Genomic DNA, 27,511 nt, shown 5'->3' on the forward strand with positions numbered 1-27,511 from the left:
GGGAAAGTAGCGATTCCTGTTGTGTTTCTGTATTTATTTAGGTAACAAGATTTTTGTGGAAAAATGGGAAAAGAGGGGTTTTTTGAACTTTTTAAATATTTTTGTATATTAAAAAAAACATTATATATGTTTTTTTATTAGTCCCCCTAGGGAACTTGAATTAGCGATCGTTGGATTGCTTGCACAATATACTGCAATACTTATGTTATCTCCTATCCCGGCGGTTGCAGTGAAGTGTCCGCTCCATAATTCCCCTTGCCAGCTATGAGATAAGCCTATGTCAAATGTTGGCAAATGGTTAAATAATACCAACATTAAATAACCAAATAACTCCAATCTTATAACCGTGCTTTATAATATCTAAATAAGGTTGCTATACAATCAATATTAAGATTCGTGGTGGTCACAAGCCACTGGCCATCTGGGGCAACCCCTTCAGCGGAGGTGGCTGATGCACAGGGTGTGCAACCGCATGGACCATGTGTGTGATGCCTCCGTACTGCGCAACACTTCTAGTGAAGAATACCTCTGCAATATAGCATCCAATGGGGCACGCTAGGATTATTTTTCTGTCTGATTCACACAGTATCCAACAGAAACACTCTGTATGAGATCAGAGGTATGAGGAAGTACAGTAAGGACGTAGGTAGGGGTCTGTTGGGCAGGGGCGTAACTAGGAAAGACTGGGCCCCATAGCAAACTTTTGACTGGGGCCCCCCCCCACCGGGTACCACACAACCCCCCCCCCCCTTGTAGATAGTGCCTCCCTATAAATTCCACCACACAGCGGCCCCCTATAGATAGCACCATACACAGCCCCCTGTAGATAACGTCTTACAGCCAGAATCCCCCCTGTAGATAATGCCATACAGCCCTCCTGTACATAACGCCATACAGCCTCCTGTAGATAACGCCATACAGACCCCCCTGTAGATAACACCATACAGAACCCCCCCTGTAGATAACGTCATACAGACCCCCCCTGTAGATAACGCCATACAGAACCCCCCCTGTAGATAACACCATACAGAGTCCCCCTGTAAATAACGCCATACAGAACCCCCCTGTAAATAATGCCATAAAGAGTCCCCCCTGTAGATAACGCCATACAGACCCCCCCCCCCCTGTAGATAACACCATTCAGAACCCCCCCCTGTAGATAACGTACCCGGACTTCCGGCGTCTACGCAGTTCAATAAAATGAAAAGGTGCGCTGGTCACGCATCCGCACAAGCACGATCAGTGCACAATTCATTTCTATGGAGACTTTCGGTCCCCCGTTCTCCTTATCGCTGGGCGTGCCAGCGATCACACATGTATCACACACGCATGTCTTTTGTAAGAACAACCCCTTCAGTGGCGTTGCGCTGTAGCAGCCATATCGGCTGCTAGTGTAGCCTCCGGCCATGGGAGGGGGGGCCCGTGCCGGCGGGTGCTATAGCGGTAGTTACGCCACTGCTGTTGGGGTTTGTGCTCCAGATGCTAGTAGACGGAGGGGTGTCGACAAGCCACTCAGTCTTGGTCAGACTATTTAGATAAAGGGTGAGGATGGCAAACTGATTCTTTACCATGGAAAAGGAAAGACTAACTACAAATCTGCGGGACAGTAGGGCCCAATAGAAGTCTATGGGTGCCATATTTTTGCTCCATACAAGTTTAAGGTTGAAGCAGGGGCGTAACTAGGAAAGACTGGGCCCGATAGCAAACTATTGACTGGGCCCCCATCCCCTGTGTGCCACACACAGCCCCCCTTGTAGATAGTGCCCCCTGTATATAGTACCCCCCTACAGATTATGTTATACAGCCCCCCACCGTAGATTCTGCCCTACAGCCCCCACTGTAGACAGTGCTATACAGCCCCCCTGTAGATAGTGTCACACCCCCTTGTAGACAGTGCCATACAGCACCACCCTGTAGATAGTGCCCCGCACCTCCCCCTTGTAGATTGTGCCATACAGCCCCCCTGTATGTAGTGCCCCCTGTAGATAGTGCCTCCCACCACCTTGTAGATAGTGCCATACAGCCCCCCTGTAGATAGTGCCATACAGCACCCCACTTTGTAGATAGCGCCCCACCAAACAAAATATAACAAAAAAAACGTTATACTCACCTAGGCCCCGTTCCCGCAACTAACTGTCCAAAGAATTGACGCCGACTGAATCCTTGCGTAGGACGGCGTGATCCAGTGACGTCACGCCTGAGTCTGAAGAGTCAAGAGGTGAATTTCTGACAATAAGGATCATGTAGAGTCACTGACCTAAGTTGACTAAATTAAGAACAGTAAAGCTAAGTTCACACGTAACGGATTTTCTGCAGAAATTGTCAGTATTTTTTTAAAAAGTGTGGGTAACTGTAGAGCCAACCTCCCCTTAGCATTTCTTTAAGTCAGGACACCTCTCTCTCTCTCTCTCTGCCTTCAACTAATCTGTATGAGCAAATCACGCTTAGCTTCTTTTAGGTAATTAAATCACTGGACACCAGATATTGACCCCTCCACTATCCCACAAAACCAGACAAACAGGCATTAACACCCCCCCCCCCCCCCATTACCCTAGTCCCCCAGGGAGGCAGATATAAACCCCCTTACTACCCTAGACCACCTGAGAAACTGATATTAACCACTACACTGCCCTAGGCCACCAAGGAAGCAGAAATTAACCTATTTACTACCCTAGACCACCAGGGAAGCTGTAAATTAACTGTTCCAACAACCTGTACCACCTGGCAAACTGATATCAACCACTACACTGCCCTAGACCACCAGGGAAGCAGAAATTAGCCTATTTACCACCCAAGACGACCAGGGAGGCTGTAAATTAACCTTTCCACCAACAGCAGAAATTTATCTTTTTACTGCACTAGACCACCAGAGATAGTGGCATTAACCCCTCTACAGGTGATGAATTATTGGAGTTTGTCTTATTAAAATTACATTAGGCTCAATTCTTATTACTTGAGGTGTTAGTGGTATATTTTGAAGCCTTCCACCGCAGGACTTGATATTTTCTATACTCTACAAGAATTTGTAATCAGATCACTGGAATAGGACTAGAGTTTCGTTTAAAATGTAACCTTTACTCGTAACATATTTCAAAAAGCGTGCAAAACAAATGACACACCAGGACAAGACTAATTACAACAAAAAAAATCTTCCTTATCATAAAGGAGATGTAATGCTCCATGCAATAAATGTCAATTTTATATTGATGATATTAACATTTCTTTGCAGAGTGTAAAAGATGCTCCAAATTATTTCAATACATGTGAGTGGTCTATTTCCCAGAAGGATAAATGTTAATCTCTGTGGGGTAATGACCCCTCCTACCCGTTCCGTAGTTTGTTAAAGTCCTGTTCCGTTCCTATGGCTGGGGACTGGGAAACCTCACTTGTTTCTTTCTTATAATTAGGCAATCAATCCTTGCCTTCTCCCATTAAGTTGGAGCTGTTTTGAAGTTTCGTTTTTCTGCAGTGGCAGGGATTCCTCATAGCACTTGTTTCCCCGTGCTGGAGTAAACGCTAGTTCCGGCGTATGACGTCCTCCATCATACGTCATACGGAACTAGCGTCAATATAAAATTGACATTTATTACATGGAGCATTACATCTCCTTTATGATAAGGAAGATTTTTTTTTGTTGTAAACAGTCTTGTCCTGGTGTGTCATTTGTTTTGCACACTTTTTTAAATATGTTACGAGTAAAGGTTACATTTTAAACAAAACTCTAGTCCTATTCCATCAATTCTTATTAGTGTTAAGACTATATTTTCTACCTTCTTCTATTTGCCACCAGAAATAGGAACAGATCCCAGAAGAAGGACTAAGGGAATAAATTGGCAGAGAAAATTTCTAATGTTTTCTAGATCACAGTGTTGATTTCTGTCTTCAATTCTTCAAAAATCCAGGCCACCTTGACCTTTTTAGTACATGAATTTTGGGGATTCCTTTTAATAGATGCTGATGAGTGGATTTTCAGACTACTCAGTGGCTAGAAATATCTTGGATGAAACATAGAATTCTTACCTAAGGATTCATTCAGACAAAAGATTTTCATGCCTGGGTGCTGTCCTGGTGTAGAATGGACAGCACCAGACTAAACACTGATATATTATAGTTAATTGGCCAATTTAGACTACAGGTTTTTTTATTCTATGGACCATCCATCCATGATGAGAAAATAGCAGCATGCTCTATCATTATTCTTTTTCAACGCTGGAATGGCCCATAGAAGTCAACGGGTCTCTGTGAAAAACAGACGCCATATGTATGCAATCCGCTCTGTTGTATTTTCCATGGATGGTTGGCTGGAGACACTTGAGACGTGAAACCAGGATGTAGAGCCAGAGCTGTGTGGTCATGAATCTAAGACATGGTCAGAAGCCAAAAATACGCACTAGAAAGATCACAGAATGCTCTGCATCCTATAAGCAATATGAAATGGCATTTCAGTGGTCATGTGACCATCCTAATGGTGTTTTTAGCAGGTTGGTACAATTGGGGACATGTCTCAGTTTCTTTTTCACGGACGTGAAAGATGGATGGCGCATTGGTGCCAAGTGGTCGGAAAAAAATAGACAAACTGAAGGCAATCGCAGAGAAAAATTGATGCATAATTCGGACAACTTTTAACAATGCTCATCGGAATTTGTCTGAATCCTCGTTCACATTTGCGTTGGAGGCTCCGTTAGGGGCCTCTGTCGCAGATCTGGCCGAGATTGGCTATTGTCTCCAGTAAAATCACAGTTGCTTCCGTTATTTCCTTTTTCTGCTCCTCTGACGGAGCAGAACAACGTAACACACCGATGCATGTGTGGGCATAGCCTAAATTCTAACTAATCTGGGTCCCAATCAGCATGAAGACGATAAATAGACCAACAAGTGTCTTCCCCCAATAAAGATGAAGTCCATCGGTTCTAGATAATACAAAAAATAGAATCTCAATTCAGAGGAATAGTAGTATCATACACTTACTGTACTTTAGCTGTCTGGAGGGAAATACTCTGCTGAGGCTGTAAGCTGGCAGTCATGAAATATGGAGAAGTGGACTGGTCCAGAGTGAGCGTAGGGTACGTGCAGAGAAGACCCTCCCGGACCTATGTGAATGATTGAACTCTCTGAGAATGGATTCTTTCTCAGCCTGATTCCCACCTTCCAATGCCCTCAATCAGCTCCAACAAAGAGATCCATCCAGAAAAACTTTTTTCCCACAACACTTTCCAAATTCTGCACGAGTAACAGAGAGCTGATGCACGACCTGCTAGGGTTAAGGCCGTAATTGACATTTGGAAGAGACTCATTCTGGCAGGAAATTCCAATCACGTATTTAATATTCTTTGAAATAGTGAATGTTTTAGTTGCTATTATAATTAATTAATAAACTTTAGATATTTTATTTTTCAATTCCATATCTGGAATTTTAATGTGTTCATTGCCTGATTTTATGGGCTGTGACCATGGCCAATACAATGTTACTGATCAATTATATATGGATAATGTACCCTCTACTGTAAATGATACGACTATTAGAAGTAAATAATGAGTTCTGGGACCATATACGAGAAGGACCACAGGTTGAGTGTATTTATACAGGTCATGGAACTCCAAGGTAACATATTCTTTATAACTTATAGTGGGGGCACTTTTTTTAATTGTAATACATACCTCTGCTGCTACAGTACCTCTTTTTGGAAAGAAAGAGGGAGATTTCTATCTACCATTGATTGATATTAAACCGCTCATCCTTTTCATGAAGGTCGGCAGCATGTGAGATGTACAGCATATTATGATGTGTTGCAGCAGCAGGAACTTGGTGCTGTATAATATTCACTAAAGCCGATGAAGAATGTCTTGTTAAAGAGAAAGGGAGAGCTACATGTCAGTCAATCAGCATACCTTCCAACTGTCCCGGATCCATACCTCCCAACTGTCCCTATTCTAGCGATACACAGATACTGTTGAATCCAATGGTGGAGCAGGGAGCCGTCAGCTCCCTGGTCCACCACTCACTATGTAACGCCAGCTGTGAACGGCTTGGCACGGACAGGCGTGATGCAGTGACGTCATCACACCAGCCTGCGCCATGCTACACAGAGCATAGACCGGAGGGAACCCGCAGAGGGATCTACTCCACTCGTCATGGGAACGGGACTAGGGGAGGATTTAGTTTATTATGGGGGCATTAAATTGTGTGGGGCAGCTATTTGGCATTATACTATGTGGGAGGCACTATGGGGCGTTATACTGTGTGGGGGCAGTTATGGGGGCATTATTCTATGTGGCTGCAGCTATAGGTGTATTATACCGTGTTGAGGGCAGCTATGGGGCATTATATTGTGGGGAGGCACTATGGGGGCACGATATTGTGTGCTGGGGCATTATACTTTGTGGGTGGCACTATAATTCATTATACTGTGTGCTGGGCCACTATGGGGGCATTATACTGTGTGGGGGCACTATGGGGGAATTATACTGCGTGGGGGCACTATGGGGCATTTTACTGTGTGAGGGGCACTATGGGGACATTCTACTGTGTGGGCTAAACTGGGTGTGTATGGATGGGGATTAAGTGAGGTTAGAAGCTTGGCTTAACATCCCAAAAATTTGCCGCACTTGAAAGTTGGGAGGTATGCAATTAGTAGTTGACTCAAGAAAAGGAGCATCCTGCAAATGTGATGGTGACAGACCAGTTCTGCAGGAAGAGATAAGCACCAAGTGGCACCGCTCATCTCTGTATAATCATGAGAATCTGACTTTAGAATGTGATAATTCTAAAAATCTTATTAACAAACATGTCAATGAAAAATATTGCTATGTTGCCATTTATTAGAACGGTATCAATAGTATGTGACCACTGATATTATATAATAGATAGATGACTTGTCACTTATGTGTGTGAATTATTCATTGTTTCTCTCCTTTGTTTATTTTAGCACTGTGTATGCAGCATATAGCCATAGAAGCATAGGTTATAACTTGCAGCATGTATAAACGAAGAGCCATAATCCATAGAACAACGCTCCCATGGGATAATCAACTTTGGATGTCCTATGGCACTATAGGGGATAGTATATAATAGGTGATAGTGTATGATCCGTCTCTTCCTCCATTATTACGCATATTAGGACTTACGCGCAGGGCCGGCCTTATGGGTGTGCGACCATTGCCATTGCGCTGTGCTGGCTCCCTTCCCCTGCTTGTGTTTCAGAAGCGTCAGGGCCCGGTGACTCAGCAGCTGCATTTCCGCCCGGGTGCTTCTTCTCTCAGTGGCGTTGCTACCGCTGTAGCAGCCATAGCGGCTGCTAGCAGCGACACCGGGCATGAGGGCACCCGTGCCACCCGTCGGGACAGGCCCCCTCCCCCATAGCCGGCGGCGCCACATTCAATAGTATCTGCGTCCTTAGGACGCAGATACTATTGAACGCTATAGCAGAGCACGAAACAATTTTTGGTAGGGGTGCCCCGAGTAAAAATTTTTTCCCAGGGGTACCACGAGTGCGAAAAGGTTGGGAACCTCTGTATTAGGCTACAGGATCACGCTGGCCTACGCAAGTGTCCAGTCATTGGCGTTGTGGAGCAGCTCAGTTAGTCGTGGGAACGGGGACTAGGTGAGTACAATTTTTTTTGTTTGGGGGCACTATCTACAAGGGGGAGGTGGGGGGCTGTATGGCACTGTCTATAAGGAGGAGGTGGGGGATTATGGCACTGTCTACAGGGAGGCTGTATGGCACAATCTACAGGGGGCACTATCTACAAGGGGGCTGTGTGTGGCAGCCAGGGGATGGGGGCATCATACTGTGTGGATGCAACTAAATGGACATTATACTGTGTGTGGCACTTAGGGGGCATAATACTGTGTGTGTGTCTTTGAAGGAGTTCTAATATATTATTAAATATCATTTTTTTTATGATGGGGTGGGGCGCGGAAAGATCATTTCACACGGGGCGCGATCTATCCTAAGGCCGGCCCTGCTTAAGCGGGTATTACACAGGCAGACGGGTGCCATGTAAAAACGAGACAGCTTGTTGATCAACACTCGTTTGCTCCTTTTACAAGTAGCAATGTATGGGGACGAGTGTTCGTTACTCCGATCGCTTGTCCCCATACATTATTATGATGTCGGCAGCACATCTCCCTGTTTACGCAAATGGTGTGCTGCCGACAACGATAATAGTTTCAGTATCTAAAACGATACGATCAGCAGATGAAGGGCAATTATCGGGAACGAGCCTTCTGGGAATGCTCATTTGCCCGATAATTGGCCAGGGTAAAAGGGCATTTAGTGCCCAGGTGGGCAAGGTGTTTGTATTGTTTATATGCTGCAAGTCTCGTATTTATTTTTGGACTGCAATAGTGGACTTTAAATTGAACTGTTTCTTTATTTTCATTGCATCCCCCCTACGCACAGATCCAGACAGTAGTCTCTGGTAATATGAGGCGTGCTAACATTTTGTGCCTGCTTGCATGCAGCATTAGTCTTACTCTGCAGCATTTGAGAGAGAATGTCCCGTGATGTTGGCTCTTATCCCAGACAACACAAGAATGGAGCTTTCTATTGCTGGATGGATTGCAATATCTCAGCATCTTTGAGATGTTTTGAAACAATCTGACCCAAATGTAAAATTTTTACATGCAGTTTTCGGGGCCGGAATCCCCTGTGGCGATCAGCGCAGATACACTGTGTGCTTTTACGCAGCGTATCCGCCCTGTGTGAACATAACCAAAGGCCTCATTAAGACGAGCATAATACTCGTCCGTGTGCTGTGCGTTGAAATAATTCACAGCACACGGATCCATTCCTTTCAATGGGGCTATTCAGACATGCGTGAGTTTTCAAGCAGCGAGTGTCCGTTGCATGAAACTCACTCCATGTCCTATATTGGTCCGTTTTCCCGCAAAAAAAAAAATGGGTGCGTGAAAACCAGCACGCGTATGACATCCGTGTGCTGTCCATGTTCCACGCATCAAATACATATAAAAGCAGAGAAATAAATGTAAAAAATAAAATGAAGTGCTTGCACAGACGTGGAAAAACGTGTGCCACACGCAAATCACACTCATGCCAATAAATTACAAGAAATGTAGGAAAAGAACTGCATTTTTTACCCGTACAAATCAGACACGCTAGTCTGAATGTTGCCTAAGAGTAGACTGTCAAGTGGGTGGTCCCCAGCGCTCAATGTCAATCTCAGGCCACACGGGGTGGAAATGCTGTGAATTTGTCCAGATGTGCGGATGGAAAAACCGCAGTGGAATACAGCAGCGGGCAAGTGGATGAGATTTTTACATAAAGCAATAATCTTTATTCAGGCCATATGGTTAGAGCATATTCAGTCTCTGGATCAAGATCTCTTTGCCAGGCGGGCGTTTTCTCTGTTATCCCGTGTACATAGTGGTCAGATTTTATCTATTATTTGGAATATTCTTTGGTTTATAGAACAATTGGAGTTTAGGAAATGTTCATCTAATGGAGAATCTGTTTTTTTCCGCAGTCTAATATTCTACGTATGTTGTGACATTTTTTGTTTTGGGCCACACCATCAGCGATCAGATGATCGCCATGGTAACTCTCATATTAATGATATCTGTGATGTAACAACCTCATACAGGTAATGACAATTTGACTATGTTCACACGCAAGATCAAAAACGGCTGAAAATGACGGAGCTGTTTTCAGAGACGTTTTTGGAGCTGCTTTTCTATTGAACTATGAAAAACACCTCCATAAAACGGGTAATAAGTGACATGCTCCTTTTTACGTGGTGTTTTTTACGCGCTGTTTTTTAAAACGGTGGCGTAAAGAAACAGCCTATCTGAACTAAGCACCATTTTTCTCTTTGAATTCAATGTGCAGCTGTTTGTAGGCGTTTAGCGATCGTTTTTTTCAAATGTATTTCAAAATATGCCTGAGAACACAGCATGTGAACATACCCTAATTGTTTGAATCCAAGACGTTTCCACTATTAGCAGACAGGGGGCAGTGTTCCCATAATAATAAAACAACGTATTACTACTTATACAATTTTGTATTATTTTATATGGATAGAAATGTTCATTACATTATATGTCTTAATCGGAACAGGTTTTCTGTCCTATTTCTGGGAAAACTTTGCTACAACCAGTGTATATGTTACATCTCCTACTAAGGTCGTGGCTCTGCTTTCCTACATTCCTAAATAGTAATTCTGCCTAGTTATGCAGTTAAAGATAGTATTGAGACAGGGACATATAGCTGCAATATTCTGCAGGTTTCCCATTCTGCATCTGGGAGAGATGACTGAAGCGTGAATGTTCCCTTGGCGGCTGTAGTAATACCCAGCATACCCGGCAATACCCAGATTGTTCGGCAGTCTCTTGAAAAAGGAGCAAATCTTCTGCAAACTGTTACAGAGAGCCACCACTAGAGGGAGCTAATTACATAAGTATTTATATTGCTACCATTGACTTAAAGGTAACTGAACGTTTGACAAACTTCCTACATGTAATAGTGACATGTCAGAAGTTTTGATTGGTGGGGGTCCGAGCAATGAGACCCCCACCAATTTGAGTGCTCAGCTGCTTCATGTCTGTTCGCTTTTTCCGGAAATCAATGTATCGGAGTACGGGCTCAATAGAAAGTCTATGAGCCCGTACACCGATACATTGGCTTTCCAGAAAAAGCCGAACTGAAACAAAGCGGCTGAGCGCTCACACAAGTGCTTCTGCCACTTGGTTTTAGCGATAGGTGGGGGTCTCAGTGCTCGGACCCCCACCAATCAAAACTTATGACATGTCACTATGACAGGTCAGAAGTTTGTTAAACATTTAGTTATCCTTTAAAGGGAGCTGTATAAATATATCTGTAGTTTTTGATCACTGTTTATCCCATTTTTTTGTGGGAGATTAGGTGACCAAAAGTCAGTTCAGACTTTTACGAACATGCAATACCAATTATCTTTAGTTTTTTTTATTACAATGCTTTAGGCGGGATTCGCACGACCGGGTCGTTCCCGAGCCCGAGTGTCGGCCGGTAAAATCCGTGCCGGGCCGGGCAGATCCGGACAGTGACATCAGCGGCAACTCCTGAAGGGGAATCCCCATGTGTTCGGGGATTCCGCTTCAGGAGTTTCCCCTGATGTCACTGCCCAGATATGGACAGAGACATCAAGCGCTCTGTCCAGGAGCGGAATCCCCGAAAACACGGGGATTCCGCTCCTTCAAGGAGCTAAAGTGCGGCTAGCACATAGCAGAGCGGGGAGATACCTCCCCGCTCTGCTATAGTGGCGTCGCTACAGTAGTAGCAGCCGCAGCAGCAGCTGCAGCTGCTAGCGGCGCCATCGAAGGTGTCGCCGGGCCAGGGTGCTTTTCAAGCAGGGGAAGGGAGCCAGCGCAGCGCTCCCTTCCACCTGCTGTACACCCCGGCCCTGCCACACAGTGTACAGCGATGCCATTCGTCAGAATGGCATCAACTCCTCCTCACATGCACTCTGCGCTGTGAGGAGGAGGAGATAGAGCGCAAGCTCCGGAAAACCCGGCCATCACTCGGGACACATCCCGGTGATGGCCGTGTATTACCCGGCCCCATAGACTTCTATGGCAGCCGGGCGGCCGGGTACCCAGGCGAAGATAGAGCATGACCTATTTTTTGACGGCCGGTTTTCCCGGCCGTCAAAAAATTGGTCGTGTGAATAGCCCCATTAGGGGTCTATTATTCCTAATGCAGCCGGGTGCCGGACGATTTATGAACGGCCAGCACCCGGCCGGGAAACCCTGCCGTGTGAATGAGGCCTTCTATGGGAGCCGGGCGGCCGGGTACCCGGGCGAAGATAGAGCATGTCCTATTTTTTGACGCCCGGTTTTCCCGGCCGTCAAAAAATCGGTCGTGTGAATAGCCCCATTAGGGGTCTATTATTCCTAATGCAGCCGGGTGCCGGCCGATTTATGAACGGCCGGCACCCGGCCGGGAAACCCTGCCGTGTGAATGAGGCCTTAGGGTGAGAAAGGGAAACACTTTTAATATTTTTTTGTGTATATAAAAAAACCTTTATTTTGCTATTTTTTTTTACTAGTCCCCTTGGGAGACTTGAACGAGGGATTATTGGATCACCTGCATAATATACTGCAATACTAATGTATTGCAATATATCGCGATTCTGACAGTCTCCTATGAAGCCCTGAAACATGTGTCCGTCAGGTCAGTGGGTCTGACGGGTCCAGTGACAGCGGGTCCTGCATGTCTCTGACACACAGGATCGAGCTGCTATCGATCACATAAAAGTTCTTAGATGTGATCGATAACAGCAGGACCCGCTGTCACTGGACCTGTCAGTGCCGCTGACCTGACGGATACAGGTTTCAGCGCAAGATACAGCTGCTCTGTATACAGGATACAAAGCGGCTGTATCTCGCAAAGTTTAAATAATTTTCAATAAAATGTAATTAGAAAGTTACACAAAACACATTAATACACATTTTTATTAAAAACAAACAAAAAAAACTTTTTCAAAGGTGTACATAGCCTTTAAGGAAAAAAATATATATTACTAAGAACAAGTTAAAAAGAGCAAGAGAAACCTGTTGACTCACTGACTGTTCACATCACCACTCGCTTTCCGTTCCGGGGTTCCGTCGGAGGTTTCTGTCAGGTGAACTCCGCAACGGAAGTGAAAGTGAAACCACAGCTTCCGTTTCAGTCACCATTGATATCAATGGTGCCGGAATCATCGCTAATGGTTTCCATTCGTCACCAACGGAATCAATAGCGGAGTCGACTGCGCTATTGATTCCGTCGGGAAAAACTGAAACCTTCCAGAATGGTGACGAACGGAAACCATTAGCGATGTTTCCGGCACCATTGATATCAAACGGAAGCTGTGGTTTCACTTTCACTTTCCATTGCGGGGTTCACCCGACGGAAACCTCCGACGGAACCCCGGAACGGAAAGCGAACGGTGATGTGAACAGGCCCTAGATTTAATTTAGATTTTGAATTTCACATCTTATTATAATGCTGCATTTTTCATTATAAAGGGGATTTTTAGGTTTATTCCTTAGTCTACCTAAATATTTTTTGTTTATTTTTTTTTGTGGGACACATAGAGCTTTCTAATTTTTCCCAATTGGAGTAGTTATATTTTTTATTTTGTAAGTCTTTTGTAGGGAAACATGGTCAGAAACCGTAATTAAATAAAGTAGTCCCTTTGATTAATATTTACCCCAAAAATTAGTCTTAGTGAATAGTGATGGCAAATGTGTACATATTGTGTGCACCTCTTAATAAATTTGGCGGATTTTACGCCAGCGTTTTTTCAGACCAAAAGGTGTTTTTCCACTAAGTACATTTATCACCTTTCCACAGAATAGATGACCCCCACCATTTACTAGAACGAGGTCCCAACTCCCGTTCCTCCTCACTGCATGATCGTAGTGAGGAGGATTTTGAATGGAGCGGTGGTCGTGCATGTGTACTGCTGCCACTTCGTTCAATATCTCTTGGGCCGACGGAAATAGCCGAACAAAAACAGCCTGTACTTTATCTGAAAATCTAGTCTTAATAAATTCCCTCCCATGAGTGTGTGAATTGGGTTTTTGCTGAGGGCAGACAGCGGTATATTCAGAGATGTCATTTCCTGCCTCTTTCTCTCACTAGATGCTTCCCCCAGCCTTTTGGCCATCATTTATGCTGGACCACTACCTCTAAACTCGGGCAGTCCTTTAGCTTTGGTTCAGGGGTGTAGAACTATAGGGAGTTCAGAGATAGCGGACGCTGGCAGTATTACAAATGGCACATGATAGGTGAAGACGGGGTCCTTGTTACAAATTTTACTTGGGGCCCCAGGAGTTACAAGTTACTCCTCTGCCTTAGTTTCCTAGACGTTGCCTCCACTGGAGGTTTTTGCCCTCCTAAGTGCTCAAGAATGTCTTTTCATGAGACAAGTTGCGATTTTCAGTGTCCTTTCATAGATAATAGCCTGGCTTTATTGAAGTAGATGGTCTCTCTAACACAACCCCTTTTTTGATGGAAGTCGGCATAGGGACAGGGGTCTATCCCTTTAAATTACAGTTTCCATCCAAACAATGCATCACCACTATCACCACTATTTGCTATTTACAATGCCTTTTTGTTAGAAGGTCCCACTAAAATAAGCTGATCACACATTGTCCTGCTGTTCAATTGTTCATTTTCCCTGCACTGCCACCACAGGTTAAAGGGAATGTGTTGCCAGAAAAACATGTTTTGTTTTTTTTAATTAAACATTTAGTGTGTAGGTGATTAAACATTGTTCAAATTTTTTTTATTTTTTTTCACGAGTCAGGAAATATTATAAATTAGATTCTAATTTATAATATTTCCCATTGCTGGTCACTAGATGGAGCTATTCCCAAAATTGCAGCATTGCAAAATTGGGTAAAAAGCCCTCGCTCTAGTGAGCTCTCAGCATCCCCCCCTCCTTTATCCTGGCTAGTGCCGGGATAAACGAGGGGTTTGAACGGTCTAACCTCCTACACTGTGTGTCGCCATTTTTTGAGCTAACACACAGTGTAGTAGGTTTACATACAGTAGTAAACACACACAAACACGAACATACATTGAAATCTCTTACCTGCTCCTGCCGCCGCGGCTCCCTCCGGCCCGTCCGCTCCGTCTGATGCCGCTGGTCCAAGTGCACAAGTCCGGAAGCCGCGACCGGAAGTAGTAATCTTACTGTCCGGCCGCGACTTCCGGTCCACAGGAAAATGGCGCCGGACGGCGCCAATTTCAAATTGGACTGTGTGGGAGCGGCGCATGCGCAGTTCCCACACAGACGGCGTACACAGAAGTGGATGGGACGGGACCCGTTCGCAGTCCCTATGGGACTGTGGCTGCCGTATTCCATGTCTGTATGTGTCGTTAATCGACACATACAGAAATGGAACAAAAAATGGCAGCCCCCATAGGGAAGAAAAAGTGTAAAAATAAGAAAAAGTAAAACACAAACACACAAATAAATATAAACGTTTTTAATAAAACACTAACATCTTTAACATATTAAAAAAAAAATTGTGATGACACTGTTCCTTTAAGTGTATTATTACATATCCCACTGAACTCAATGGGCTTTCCGTACAATGGCGGGTCCTCCAGAGACTCTTTGTAGTCATTTTCCTCACTGGCTAACTGATGAAGGTCCTGAACAAGGGATCCCCTCTATGAAATCTTTAGTACAGTATTTGAAAATTGGCTTTTCTGAGCCAGACAACATCTTTTATTGGATTTGTCACTGTTCCATTTAAAAAAACTGGGTAGAATAGCATAGCCGACGCTAAATGGACACAATTAATAACAAAAAATAATAATTATGTCAATGCAAACATTAATGGAAAAGTTTTTTATGTAAGCTTGATGGAACCTACTGTAAAGGATCTGCCAGGCACAGCTTCGGGGTTAACTTCCATAGGTAATCAGTCTACACCTGAATCTACGTCTCTGAGACTGACTCCTTCTTCCACCACTCAGGATGGCAGGCTTAGGAGTGGGAGAGCCTATCGCAGCCTGGCCAGACTCAGCTAGCTCCCGCCCTCTGTCTATTTATACCTGCCTTTCCTGTTCCTCCTTGTTTGCGATTCTTTCCGTGTGGTTTCCTGGCCCAGCTACAGCTCCTAACAATTTGATCCTGCTCCATACTGACCCTTGCTTACTGACTACTCTTCTGCTCTGCCGTTGGTACCTCGTGCTCTCCTGGTTTGACTTGGCTCGTTCACCTCTCTTGTTGCTCATGGTGTTGCCGTGGGCAACTGCCCCTTTCCCTTTTGCTTGGTATTCCCTTTCATGTTTGTCTTGTGCACTTACTGAGCGTAGGGACCGCCGGCCAGTTGTACCCCGTCGCCTAGGGCTGGTCGTTGCAAGTAGGCAGGGACAGAGTGGCGGGTAGATTAGGGCTCCCTTGTCCGTTTCCCTACCCCTATCATTACTCCTACATAATTTTATTATTAATTGTGACCTGAGCCCCGCTGGGCAAACCCCATGGCCGTGTGTAAACAATACACCTACAATTGACATGTCTGCTGTGTCCTATGACTCTGGCGCTATACGATTCCTCATATTCTTAATGCCGGTGGGATAAGGAACCCGGTGGCCACACATACTCCCCCAGTAGATCGTTTGGAAGGGCAGCCTGTAGTGTAGGGGAAAAAAAATCTTTCATTCCTGCTTATTCAGAACCAGAAGAACCCTCTGGTAGGACAAGAATAGAGGTGGGTGCACTCTATAGTGGGACAGTAAAGTGCCTGAAATTTGCCATAGAAGGATCCCATCCCTAGTGATTTTCTGGCACCCCCTGGGTCATCTTTCTGGGGGCACTTCCGCACTTTAGTTATTCAATCTACTTTGTCTCTGGTGGCTGTTGGTTACCTATAGGGGGCACCTTTATAGTCCCAACCTAAATATTCACATGGTGAGGTTGAGTATTGGTTGAAAAATGCCTTTTGGACATATTTAAAAATTCGTCTGAAAAATGCATGTATGTCTAAAGTACATGCGGTTTTACAATGCGCTTTTTTATGGCGGTAATTTAGTGAGGTTGTTTCCTGGTTGTCATCCTTGAATGCGGTGATATGAACTTTTCCAAGACTTTTCTCATGCAGTTCCAATAAGTTAGGTACAAATGGACTGACACACGATCTTTCAAAACGGTTCTGCACCAGAAATTCCAGTGCTGCAGCATAGCCCATGAAAAAAGGGGAATAAAACGCAGTTACCAACGCAAGTTGACTGTATTGCGTCTTCTACCATAAAGCGGTTTTCCAAAATCGGAAATAAGAGTTGGATATGCCATAAAATAATAAGAGCCATTACTAACCTTACAGATCCTCCGGTGTTCCATCGCAGCCACTCCGGTGCTCCGCGCTACTCTTTGTTGACTGTACAGTACTAAAAACTTGCGCATATACCCACCTGATCGCTAGAGCCAATCACTGGCCTTAGCGGTCACATATACAGGCACGTCATAACTGCAGCATTGTCAACAAAGAGCGGTGCGGAGCACTGGAGTGTTTGCGCTGGTAAACCGGGGATCTGTCAGGTGGTTCTTGTAATGTTTTATAACATCTCCAACTCTTTTTCCAATCTCGGAAAACACCTTTTAGTGTACGTCCACACACAGCGGAAAAAAAACTGAATTTCTAACCAAACTTTCTGTGCTACTGTAATACGCTGCAGATTTTCTGTAATTAAATCCGTAGCGGATAATCCGCAGCTAATCTGCCGAGTGTGAACATACCCTTAAGGCCTTCCACACACGATTGTGTTCGGTCTGTGATATACGGTAAATGAATGGTTGTTTATTATTTTGTATTTGAACGTAGAGGTACAAAACAGACTATTAGGCCGGATTCACACGAGCGTGTTCGGTCCGTGATATACGCCCGCATGTCGGCCGCATTTCCCCGACCGAACACACTGCAGGGAGCCGGGCTCCTAGCATCATAGTTATCTATGACGCTAGGTGTCACTGCCTCGCTGCGGGACAACTGTCCTGTACTGTAATCATGTTTTCAGTACGTGACAGTAGTTCCGCGGGGAGGCAGGGAACCGAGCGTCATAGATAACTATGATGCTAGGAGCCCGGCTCATTGCAGTGTGTTCGGTCGGGGAAATGCGCCCGACATGCGGACGTATATCACGGACCGAACACGCTCGTGTGAATCCGGCCTAATAGTCTGTTTTGTACCTCTACGTTCAAATACAAAATAATAAACAAACATTCATTTACCTCAGAAATCTGTTTCAGTATGTCTTTATTAAACAGTTGAGACATCAGAAAGTATATATGGACAGTTCTACTCGCAGGTAGAAGTAAATAGTTAAAGTGTCAAATAATAATTAAATCGTTAATTCCTATGTTTTAACATTTTGAGAAAATATCATTCCAAATAATATGGAGAATAAAAGAAAGATAAATAAAATAAAGGTTGTGAAGAACATATACAGGTCATCATAAAGAAAAAAGATGTATACCACAGAAAATGTATGAAGTCCCACTAGAAAGGGAGAGGTACGGCATATATACGGAGTTATTCCAGCATATCCAATCTTTACAGAACCGGTCATTTACCTGAGAAATCAATCGCAGATGGTTTCATATTTTCAAAACTGAATAAAATAAAAATGCAACTCAACTGCACAATGTGAATATACCTAACAGGGCCTCCCATCTACCGTGTGCTATTTATAATACTGCCGTCTTTATATGAGACATAGGGGCTTGCTACCTCTGCACTCCCTATAGCTATGCCCCTGTTTTAGGTCCAAATTAGGAACTGTCCTACCAAAAGAGCGACATTTCAGAGGTATGCTCTGGGATTTATGCCTTTGGGAATGACCTACAATGTTCCTGTTCATGAACCCAGGTCTGATTTTCATTCAGTTACAGGCAGAGTATAAAACAATAGACAATATATAGATGTCATGTTACTTTTCCCAGAAGCAGGGCTGATTATAGCTCCGTATAAAGGGGTAGGATCCGGCCCTCCCCCCCAGTAGTCACTCTAGAGCTCTGCAGCCTGGTGGTGACATCACGGTGACGGCTGTGGTAGCAGCTGCTTCAGTGTAGGAGGGCATACTCTGTCTTTTCTTATCCTCCAGGGCTGCGCAAGTCTTCTCTCTGCCAGGATCTCTGCCACATCTCTACCCGAGAGAAGCCCTGTAGCCACCTCACAAGTAAGTCCTTATTTCATTCTTCGTTCTTGCACTTCTACAATGGGCAGAGCAGTTGGCACACAGCCTAGGCTTTAAGGACATTCCCAAATCCTTTCTTTTTTTTTCCCCCCCATGCGGTCATAGCACACACTGCTTCAACTCTGTATTCTGCTTTTCCTCTGTGGCTATAATAGGAAACTACTTTGCAATATGCAATTTTCTCATTGACTTACGATTGTCCTGCTTCGACCTGTGTAAGCTGACCATACAAGTCGCCATACTAAATTGCAACTTGTAAGGACATATTTTAGGATAAAATATAATTATTCCAGCAGGCTAAGTTGGCGATGTGTTTTGGTGCACCTCATCATATGTTGGTGTTACATAGGACTGCAGGATATCTTGATATAACACAGTCCCCAAACAGTTGAACTACTAATTCAGCTCTGCTAGATCTGTATGGTTAATGACATTGTTCGCTCAACTACATTTGATAATAATTCTTTGTACTTTATTGGCTTATATTTATTTTCTACTAATATATTAAGCAACCGGCAGAGGTGTATGCCATGTTAGGCCCAATTCTGCATCATGTACCACGGTACAGTAGACTGGGTGTGTCCCCTGCTGCATACAGTACAGTGTCGACTGGTACAATACCCAATAGCGAAGGCATTTTAAAGGGGCACTGGATCAAAAATGATAAGACTTTAGGTGTTTCTGTCCCTTTAAGAATTACCTTAACTTTGCATTAGAGACATTTTTATCAGTTTCCAAAACTTTATTACATTTCCCATTTCTAAAATCATATTGTGTCCCCTAGATTGATATTTCAGTTATTAATCTTACAAATCACAGAAAATTGGATAAAATTTACTTAAAATCAGAGAAAAAGGGTGTACTCAGACAATAAGCTTGAGGTACAGTAAAAACAGTATCGAAAACTAATCCAAAAATCACCTGTGTTTTTTACAGCAATTTTGTGCGTTTTTTACATTAAAAACGAATGTGTTTTTTTCTATGCAGTTCTTTCTGCACCTCAAACGCAACGTTTGAATGCACCCATAGGTTAGGGCTACACCGCGACTTAACCACTCCACTGGTCATACGTCGTACATCGCAGTAATGTAAGTGAATGCGGTTGCTTCGAGACCCGCAAGTTGATGTACCTGCAACACCACAGTCACAAGAAGTCCAGCATCCGTGACTTGCGGGTCGCAAAGCGACCACTTTGGCTTCCATTACCTGCGATGCAGGCGGGGCGAAACAGTGATATTTGACTGCGTGACCTGTGTTGCTGCCAAAGTCATTAAAGTCCCAGCCTTTAGGTGAGTCTACATGGGTTGTTTTTGGCCGCGCGGTAAAAAATGCTTCAAAAACTTATTTTACAAGTTTTACCTGTAAAAACCGCATCACGGAAATTTGCAGTAAAACCAAAGCAATTTCTAATGCATTTTTTTTACCAAAAACGACTCATATAAACACACCTAAAGGCTAGGACTTTGACTGCGACACAAGGGCAGACACGATACAACAGCAATTCTCAGCAGGATGCAGTCAGACGAGCCACAATTCTGTGATTGCACAGGGGTAAAATACTGATGAACAGCCGCTCTCAGACTGGGTTCACACGTTGCAGTAAAGCCGTGCCGTTTTGCAGCGATTTTCGTAAAAATGCCTTTTAATCGCCGTGTGAACCCAACCTAATACTAAGCAGCCACCCTCTCATAAATGGTAGGTGTGAGTGTGAATGTTCATCAGTATTTTACACGTGTGCGATCTTCCCTTAGGGTATGTTCGCAAAGCTTATTTTCGGCCGTTTTTCGGGCCATAAAAATCGCAATTCTGACCGGGCGTTTTTTTCCACGGCCGCTTTGAAAAAACGGCGCGTACAAAGACATCCTGTAAAAAGAAGTGCATGTCTCTTCTTGAGCCGCTTTTGGAGCCGTTTTTCATTGACTCTATAGAAAAGCAGTTCCAAAAACGGCCGTAAAAAACGCTTTCCCTTGTACACAGCTCCGTATTTTCAGACGTTTTTTAGTAAGCGTGTGAATATACCCTTCATGTGTCTGCATCCTGCTGGGAATCGCTGTTGTATTCTGCCCTTGTATTAGTACAGCCTTTTTCGGTTGGGCGAGTCCATTGCACCATTTAATGTCATGTTACCCACTAGGGCTCACCATGATGCTAAAATACTCTACATTTTTTGTTGATCTCACATACAGAGGTAGTTCAGCTGAGTTTGTCATTTGGACCATCTCATCTTGATACCAAAATATGATATTTTGGGTTTTTACCAGTAAAGCTACTGCAGTATTTTTATTTAGAGGATTATTACAATGTAGCCACTAAAGGGTTAAATAAGAAATGTAACTCTACTACATCTATAGATGTTTTATGGCATAGTTTAAGTTTTTTAGTTGTCACTATTCCTCTTAAGTCAATATTGCAAAAACGAAAGAAGAATTCGTTAAATAGTCATATGATGTGACTACGGTAATGTTTGAAGACGAGTCATGTGAAGCTTATTTGCAGCGCGTTGATGCTGACAGTCTTCTCTGCTTTACATGCTGCCTGATTTTGGTACAGCGTAGGGTGCGGTCTTTGAGTGATGCATTGCCAAACTTCATTACTGAAACGAATACCTGCCAACTAAGTCCAATTTTATCCCACGTGTTCATACATTGAACCAGTTTTGGAAGGGCTTATATAAAACTGTTTGTGAATAGAATGCCGGGACTACAGTAAAGACTGACACAAATGCAGGGAGCAGTGGGAGATTGTAGCTCTGCATAATAAAGCAGGTTTATGTGTTATTCATTGTCAGTAGAAAGCTTGGTGACAACCACAATGGACATTGTAATGACCACGACTCTGATATCTTAGTATAGAATATTAAAACATCTCCCACAAAAGACAATCTGGGGACTTCTATCTCCAGGTATTTATATTAATGTTACCTTTTCGATTTCCCCCTAAGATTACAAGAGACATTTAAGTACCATTTTTATATTTTTGGAAAGCCCTATATCTGGATAATTCACACATTATTGGGTGGGCATAGTCCTTTGTTCTATGTTATCAGCCAGTCTAGTCAGTGTCTAATAGGATTTTTGGACAGGATATCTCCTTATTGTGCCACTCCCTATTCAGAGGTGTAGCTAAAGGCCCTGGTGCCAAAGTTTACCCTACACCCCAAATCAGGGATGTCCATACCAACATACTGGATAAAACACCTTCTGGATATTTAAATTCAGTAAGGTACTGGATATAAAAAACTATTAATTATAATGATGCCTTTTCTGTAAGGAATTGGACAATCCCCTTTAACTAAAGGGTTATCCCAGTTTCTAAAAATGTTCACACCACCATTATCTAAATATCATGGCCGCGAATGCAGCTCCTTCATGTGATGTCACGGTTGCGCTGTCCATAGCCTCGGGTACTGGGTGCATCTACACCATTAATGGCCTCACCCTCTTGATTCATAGGCACATGTACAGACTACTATAAATGCTCGAGACCATGGACAAGGTCGTCAGGTGATGTCACATGTATTGTGACTTATGGGGAAACCTGTATTTTTTTAAGAGACAAGATATATTAGTAATGCTATTAGAGCGCTAAATAGAGTACCATTCTTTTTGTTACACATATTTACGCTAGATGGCCAAACGTATGTGGACGTCCCTTGCTAACACGTGCATAAACTCAATCGGTCACCATAGACCAACATCAAAGAATAGGTCATCTACATGGCGTTGTCATAGGATGTCTGGGGACAAAGTCAGCACATGAGCTGATGGCCAAGAGCTTTATGGTTGGGTTCCCATGACCGAACAGCTGATATGTGATGTCAGGCGATGGTTGGAGTTGAGTAAAGTGCTCTGCCATTGGATCCTGGAGGTGTAGAAATGTGTCTTCTGACAGATATGGCAATAAATGAAAAAAAACACAACTGGTAAAGTTGTTAGCAGGTCAGTTAAAATGTTGTCTTGGTGAACAGAGAAAATGCTGAGCCGGCTGTTAGGTAAGCATGAAAAGCAAAAAAATATAGTGGAAGTTCTCCAGTATCCGTGCGGATGGTGCAGAACTTCCACTATACTTCTTTTGTTCTGCTGACAGACATACTATATCTTTGTTTGGTGGTTGCCAGGAAGTTTCTTCTTCCAATGTTGCGTGGAGAAGGAATTATTGCCTTCTGCTGTCTTCATAATTTGGGCTGGGAACCTTCGCTCTAGTGAATGGAAAACATTAACGCAACAAAGAGAGAATTGAGATTCATAGAAAGATTTTCAGAAGAACTTTACTAAACTCCTTTGGCATGACTTGGACTGCTGACTGGGAGCCAGGCCGTATTGTTCAAAATCAGTGCTCATCCTCACTAATGCTCTTACACAAGAATATGCGAAAAAACTTCCCAGTAGAGAGGAACAAAAGGGATTATCTCCATATTAATGACCCTACTAAAGTATTTCTTGCGCTAGGTTGTAGAGGACATCATAGAAGGTTCAAGATCACTGAGGAGACCTGACTTTTCAGTTTGTACATGTATGTGTGCTATTACATTAAAGGGTTTTTCAGGACTTAAACATTGCCAACCTATCCTTAGGATAAGCCGTTACATTTTTTTAAGTAGGGTTCCCACCCTCAGGGCCACCGTAGATCAACAAAATGTAGGGGCACAGCACTCCAGTCCCTGGACCCAGCTGGTCCGCGCATTTGCCCTTACATTCTGCTGAACGGTGGGTTTCCCTGAAGTAGGATAGGTCATCAATACTTAAGTCCTGGAAAACCTGTTTAATTAGAACATCTATAGTTAAAGGGGTTTTCCTAGAAAACACATTGATCCTTGCCGTTGCCCCTTCAATGTTTATCCAGGCACAGCATTGAAAACTTATGTGCCACTGAGACTGGTACTGCAGCTCAGCCCCACTATCGGGGGGGGGGGGGGTCAGACCCATACCGATCACACATTAATGGCCTACCCTAAGGATAGGTCGTCGTTATGTCTTCCTGGACTGGTATTTTGAAGCCATGCTATCGATGCCTATGATTGTAAAAAACATATTCAATATAAGTTGGTTGAAAAATGTCCAACTAATTACATATGTAAGTAAATGTATAAAGAGATTTTTACATTATATACTTGAGATTAGGCCGATTGTTGGGAATTCCTACACACAGTCCCATTGTAGACCACTGAAGCTAACCTCACCCAATGGTCCTTCTTCATCATCAGTAAATACGCATGAAAATGCAGAGGACAGGAGTGTGAAATATCTCATGTTCTGTCTAATTAATTTTTAACAATCTATGACGGAAGAACTAAAATACATGATAAATGAGATGTCAGCCTTTTAGATACTGGGCACATAAATATCCCCAGACCCCCATATATCTCTGGGTATGAACAGATATCCATAGTAAAGGCTTGTGAGCACAAGGAATGTGTTCTCCTGGGATATAATAAAGAATTATTAAAGGGGTTACGTGGGATTTTAAAATTGATGGCCTATCTTTAGGATAGGCTGTTAATATTAGATCAGGGAGGGTCTGACTCTCGGCACCCCTGCCGATCAGCTGTTTGAATGGGGGGCGTTGCTGCAATACGTTGTACAGCCGCTACGAATGTAACTTCATTTGCAAGTATGAAGAGGAATTTAAATTGATGTCAACAATGAAGGTACTGAAGCGCTTGTACGAGCATCGTAACCTCTTCAAACAGCTGATCAGCGGGGGTACCGAGAGTCGGACCCCCACCGATCTAATATTGAGGGCTTGTCTTAAGGATAGGCCATCAATTTTAAAATCCTGGATAACATCTTTATTGTGAGAAGATCTGATTATAACACTTACATTACCCACATAGGACGTTACTTGTCCAATTTCATACTTCCCCTATGAAAACCACTTTGTCTAGTAAATTATAGTTTCCCCTCCCCCACCACCAAAAAAATCACTGATCTTAGTTGTTACTTTAAGTAATTTAGTAGTCTCTATAGTTTTTTTGTTTTTTTTTAAGTGCAGGTATTTTACCAAATATGCAAGACTAGATATAACCCTATTGTGCTTTTCGGGAACTACTTTTTGCTGTTTTTGCTCTTTTTCTTCCAAATAACACAGAGTAGTGTGGAAAGGAAGGGGGGTTATGGGGGACTTCCAGTTTAAAAAATCCCAGTTTAAAAAATCCCTTTACTCTAGCAGATATGCTGACACAGTATGACTTACTGCTGGGCATCCCAGAGATCAACTCCAATCTGCAGGGGAGTGTCGTAAAAAGTGTTCATTTTTCCTGCAGTGCCACCACAGGTGAAATTAGGTATTACACGGATCCCATTTAAATCAAGGGGCTGTTTATAGCTGCTCTCTGCTCCAGATAATTTATGGAGGTAACAAATAAGGGATTCCTCTCTATTAACTGAGAACGTCCCAATATAATATTTGGGAATGGGTTTTCAAAGTCAGACAATCCCTTTAAGAGATTTCTTTATGTGGGGTTTGTGGGACTGATTTTCGAGTCATAAGGCATTGACAATACAAAAACTGTTTTCAAGAAGGAACGGTCGTGTTGCCCATAACAACTGTCCACATTAAGCATTTTTTGGTGCTCATAAGATAATGAAAGCTGAATTCTGATTGGTTGCTCTGAGCAACAAGATCACCTTTTTCTCAGAGACTGTGATACATGAGGTCCTATATTTACAAAAAAATCTGGCAAACCTCGCACCCTTAAAACCACAAAGGTCTCTGGCCTTTCTCAGGAGTCTGCAACTCAAGTTGTTTTCATGACTGGGACTATTCACTATAGAATACAAGACATAGAATGGCAAATAACCTATAGAAGAACGTTCCTTATTTTCTTACATCTTGACTTTTCATTAGCGATATACAAGTTTCCATTTGTTCCGAGTATTTTGTTCTCCTATTTCTATTTCGCACACAAGAATTCCTGACGGCGCCAACATTATCCAGTTTAACCCATTAACAACCATCAATATATTTTCTGGTGGCCTTTTAATGGGGTATATTCTAAGGAACTGCCTTTTTGTAATGACTTTTTACACCCTTTTAGTACTGCCGTTTTACAAATAATTGGTCATTGTAGGTACGAGGCCCGGCTATCACTTACACCCCTTGTACCACTTCTACCTTCTCACTAAGCCGTTATAGTGCATCCCCAAAAGTCTGTTCACTTTATGGGGGATGAGCTCTATAAAAAAGCAAAGTAACAATAAAAATAAAATAAAAACGATATCAGCAATTTAATCCTTAGGCCCCATGCACACAAACGTATTTTTGCAAATCGGCAGGTGAATTACAGCCCCATTCATTTCAATGGGCCCATGCACATGACCATGGTTTCCACGGTCCGTGCATTGCCCAGGAGGCTGGACCGCAAAAAGATAGGACATGTCTTATTACGGCCATGTTTTGCGGTCCAGGCTCATAGAAATGAATACACACGATTTGCGGGTGGCCAGCGGGTGACACACAGCGGCCATGAGAGCCGAAATCACAGCCGTGCACACCACTACGGTTGTGTGCATGAGGCCTTATCCCATTCGTCATTTTTTCAAGAGTTAACTAGGATGCCGTTTGTATGGTATTTCAGCATAAATGGCAGCCAGATCTGACACCATATTGGTTCAGCCCTGTCAACCACCTTTCGGGTGAGACATAGCTTGAGGGTCCTAGACCCCAATGCAAAATCTGTAACAGAGCCCCCAACTATTACGTATAGTACTGGTCTCCTCATATGAGGCAGAGGGACCGTTTTAGGCCCCCTTAGGCCTTGTTCACACGGTGCTAAAAAAAAACGACGTGTAAACGCCTAAAAAATGCTAGCGTTTTTCAAAGCCCTTTTTAAAAACACTTCTTCGCTGCGTTTATTGACGCGTTTTCAGTAAGTTTTTGGCCACGTAATTAGGACTCCCATTGACTATGGAAATTAGTAGCGTTTTACGCGCCAAGAATTGAACTGACGCTTCTTTTTTTGCTCAATGCGTTTTTTAAACACGCGAGCGTAAAAAAAAACTTGTCGTATGCTCTACAATGTGTTTTCCCATTGATGTCAATGGGAAACTTAAAGCAAGCGTCTTTGACACGTTTTTTGCCGCAAAAAAACGTGTCGAATACACGCCTTGTGATCAAGGCCTTAGGCTTAAGAGCTCAGATGTTACCACAACTTACATATAAACCGCTGCCTTTCACTAAATAAAGACATCACAATTATAACCGGAAACCACGGAACTTAGAATGGGGCCTCGTTAAATAAAGAGGGCGATCAGTAACAAAATTAATTTAGGATACAGAAATTGAAGAGGAGAAACTAAGAACCGCACATCCACAATATTAATCAATAAACATGAACAGGAGGTTCTTTGTTAACATTTTAATCAAATTGTATAAGCCCATTTGCCACTTTACAGCGACCTCCTTTAAGTGGGTCCCTACTCTATTGGTTGTAGCATCGCATGGCGACGCCCACCACGACAATGCCGCACCCGCAGAGGGAGCAACTCAGATGCCCAAAAACAACCCTGCTGCCAGGCCAAGCTAACATTGGTTCTGGGCCATGTCCCCCCACAAGTGCAGCACCACAGCAACAGACACCACCACACGGCACCACAACAAGTGAAAAGATAGAATGAAGTCACCATTAGATGCGCTCCCAGTGGCCAACAGAGAGCACAAGAGCAGAAACCCTTATGAGGTCATTCCTAAATTAAAATCAGCTGGGTCAAAAGCATGGAGTGCTGGTACCAGAAGTTGCAAAAAAAGGTTAATGTTGTGGATGTGCGGTCCTTGGTTTCCCCTCTTCAATTTCATTAATTTAGGATACAGGTTATGGTTATTAT

The 27,511-nt window shown here is 43.4% G+C and overlaps 1 protein-coding gene across 2 annotated transcripts in view; it reads left to right on the forward strand.

The window, feature by feature from the left end:
- Positions 1-18,517: 18,517 nt before the first annotated feature.
- Positions 18,518-27,511, forward strand: part of ANXA6 (annexin A6) — a 91,953-nt gene continuing 82,959 nt past the window's right edge. For both annotated transcript variants that reach the window (XM_075856146.1, XM_075856147.1), the window contains exon 1: positions 18,518-18,671. The gene's annotated coding sequence lies outside the window, so the exon portion shown is untranslated. The remainder of the gene's footprint in view (positions 18,672-27,511) is intronic.

The sequence above is a fragment of the Rhinoderma darwinii genome, chromosome 3, assembly GCF_050947455.1.
Source record: "Rhinoderma darwinii isolate aRhiDar2 chromosome 3, aRhiDar2.hap1, whole genome shotgun sequence".
Lineage (NCBI taxonomy): Eukaryota > Metazoa > Chordata > Amphibia > Anura > Rhinodermatidae > Rhinoderma > Rhinoderma darwinii.